Below are 3,678 nucleotides of genomic sequence, written 5' to 3'. Positions count from 1 at the left end.
CCCCATTCATACACGGTGGGCGGCAAAACAAACTCGACTCGACCGAAATCGATGTAGGCAAATATTTTCAAAAGGGGCAGGTTTGTAACTTCACTCAGACGTGACACAGCCGCCCTACCTGTCAGCCCCGTTCATACACCGTGGGCGCCAACCACCCTCTCCTCGCCCGAAATCGCTCTGGGCAAATATTGGCGAGATGCGAGATTACCGTCCTATCCCCAACCGACAAGACATCCAAATTTTAAATAGGGGCTAAGTTCGTAACTTTCCCATATTTCAGACAAGAACGTCCCAAAAACATGGTTCCCCGTACCTCTCCCTCCATTTTCCCATTCATACACCGTCCGCGCTAGAACACCCCATCCCCACACCAGCCTCCGTCCGCCACCCCATCCATCGCCGCCATCCTCCACCACATCCATCGCCACCGTCCTCCACCATGCCGGAGCGCCTACCAAGACCGCGTCGTCCACTGCTAGAGATGGACATTTCTCATCCATGGCGACGGACCAATAGCCTTGCATCGCGTCCTCTCGCTGCATCGGCGTCGTCGTCCTCTTTGCCGGGGCCGCTCGCACAACCTTCTCTTCCACCGCAACGGGACTTATCCCCCGATGCACCCGTCTACCGTCATAGATCTGCTTCAACACCACTGACAACCATCGCACCCCCGATGCCTACACGGCACCGCAAGAGAGGTGGTACTTCATATCTCCTCAACTTTTTGATCTCAACCAGAAAATAGATCTTAACTTGGTTACTCTACTTTCTTTTTAGCTCTTAGAATTTAGTTCTTAGTTTGAAGCAAACAATGGATGCTAAATATCATTTCTCTGGTTTGCAGCTTCAAATCTGCCATGGCAGAACCATAATACAGTTTAATTGATCATGCTTAGGGTTTAATTGATCATGTTGGTTCCGTGGTGGTTTCTTTACAAGTGGTGGATCATGGCACAGCCATAATACGGGAAAGCCTCTTTTGCTAAAAAAATGCTTAGAGTTTCCCCCTTTTATGATCACTATACGATCAGAATACGTGCTTCGTGTCATAATAACACTACTCCACCCATCAAGCTAAACAAGCTTAGTTGTTCAAATACGAATCTGATATTACAAAACATAGTATTTTAATTGGTCATCTAAATGTTCCTAAATTAGTTTCAAAAATGCATGTTCGCCGCTCAGATGTGTATCTCTACAGGGTGCCCATGGTGGGCCGGCCCACCCTGGGATTTCGGGTCGTCCCAGGCCCCGATTCCCCTCTGTTCTGCTGCGCGTTTCCGGTCTCTACTCGCCCCCAGCCACCTACCTCGCCGGTGACTTGCCGTCCCCGGACGGCATGACTCTAGGAGGAGACACCGGACTAACAGGAGGCCAGGAGCCACTCGCCCAGCGTCACCACTACCTGGGCACGCCGTTGTGCCTACCTTCCCAGTCCGTTCAGGGCTCAGGCGTGCAACACCCACCAAGCCAACCCGATTTATCCTGAGATACGTCCTCAACACTCAGCATCCACTCCTCATCACCCATTTTCTAATTGATTCATTACTCATTAGGCAGGATTGTCATTAGGGTTTGTTGTGTGCTCAGGGCTACCTACACTTAATGGTTCAGATGTATTTTGGTAATCTTTAGTACCTCTAAAGTTCACAGGGTTTTCAAAATTCTGGCCCTCGAAACAGACACTAGTCATTTTGGATTGTTGGTCGTAGTGACATTCACCTAGATTACTACTGCAAGCCAGGTTTGTTGACAATTTTACTTGTCTTTCTTACTCATTCGATATAATATCCAATTATTCACGTTGATTAGTTGCAAACAATAAGTGCTAGACAAACTTCTGCAATCAGATTTTGGACGGTCTCTTACTGCAGTTACAATTCTGCATGCTTGTCCTAGTAAGCTCACAAGTAAATGATCGATTAACTACATCTATGCTTGCCTTGTCATATTTGTTATCAATATTCTTTTAGGGTGGTCCCTTATTGCAGTTACAATGCTGACTACTTCTTATGTTTTCATGAATCTCAAATTCTGAACAACATCATAATGATTATGAGCTTTCACGCATGAAAAGAATAAAGCAGAACAATGCCATGGTTGTCAAACTTGGCATTAAGGGACTGAAATCAAGTCTGGATGCAATGCAATGCAAATGCTCTCCACCTACAGATTCATGCTCAGAATATGATCCTAATAGTGATTCTGAGCTAGAGGGAGACCTAAGTCAATGTAGCTCCCTAGTGGAGGAGTCAGAGGAAGATGCCCTATCTTATTCACCCATCAAGGTACTTGCTCTAACTTTCCAAGGTTACATTGCTCGCACATATCTTGCAACTGATGCTTTGCATTGCTTCTACTTTGTTGAACTGCCATTAGCTTAGTTTACACATCGTGTATGTGAATACGTCGTGCCTATCCATTTTCAGTACATATTCCATCTGTCATCATACCATATTTATCCATTCAAATGATGTTCTTGTGTATCAGACATTCAAAAGGAAGAAGGCGATTGCTGATCGTGGAGGAGCACAAGCAAAGTATTTGGAAAAGGTAGTGGCACCTGATAAATCAAATAGCCCATTAGGTGTAGTTGCAATATCACCTGACCCACAAAACACCCCAACTCTAGCAGACTCTAGCCCTACTACACTGGTCATTTCTGATGCCCCAACTCAGCAGACCCCAACTGCAGCAAACAGTATGATTATGCCAGTTGACATAGCACCAGCTGTACGATGCAAAACCCCCATTCCAGCAAAGAGTACACGAAATCCAGTTGCCAAATCCCTTTTCGAACCAGAGAGAGCCCCAATTGCAGAAAATAGGACCCTTTTTCCATTTCTTCCCAGTTTAGAAGACGAAGTTATGTTGTTGTCAGGAACTTTGTGTGCATCTTTCCTTCATGGAAAGTTATACCGCAGACACAAAACAATTTCCAGTCTTCCTACGAACTTACGCGTAAGTAATGTACCAATGTTATTCATGGTCATTACTGCATATGTTTCTGCTGACAGAAGACACAAGATTTCGTTCTTTTAAATAGGCAAGGAGAAAACTGGATTGTGATGACGAGCAAGGGTTGGTTGCGCTTTTCAAGCACTCGTTGATGAAGTATCGTTCCTACCTGAGGCAAGCGCACTTCGATGGCAAGCCTCTGAACGAAATTTTTGTAAAGTCTCCGGTGCTACATTTATCCGACGGTGACTGGAATAATCTTGTTACACATTGGTCTCGACTGCAGCGTAAGGTACTGTCTATGATATCACATCACAATTTGAACTACATTTCTACATTTGCCTTAATGTCTCACTTGTACGAAAACTGTTAGCAGAAGAAAATTCATTCTCAAGGGACCACAGAATCTCGCAACTATACTGCACACTGCATTGCTCTTGTGAGTACCTCTTGCCCTGTATGACCATACTTACTTTCATAGTTGTTTGATTATGTAGCATCACTGCACATGTTAGCCTCGTAATCGTCCATTTGGTGGACATTATAAGATCCGTATGGACTCTTACATAAATTTAGAATCAACCCAATGCTTTTGAAGAGGTTTAGCTCTGCTGTCCTCTTGTAAGGACTGAACGTGGTCTATCACTGTACTTACATTAACAGCTACTCCCTCCGTCCCATAATATAAGAACGTTTTGTACAGTACACCAGTGTTCAAAA

Source organism: Triticum dicoccoides, chromosome 5B (genome assembly GCF_002162155.2).
Source record: "Triticum dicoccoides isolate Atlit2015 ecotype Zavitan chromosome 5B, WEW_v2.0, whole genome shotgun sequence".
Lineage (NCBI taxonomy): Eukaryota > Viridiplantae > Streptophyta > Magnoliopsida > Poales > Poaceae > Triticum > Triticum dicoccoides.
The sequence above is the reverse complement of the archived record's forward strand: the minus strand, read 5'-3'. Positions refer to the sequence as shown.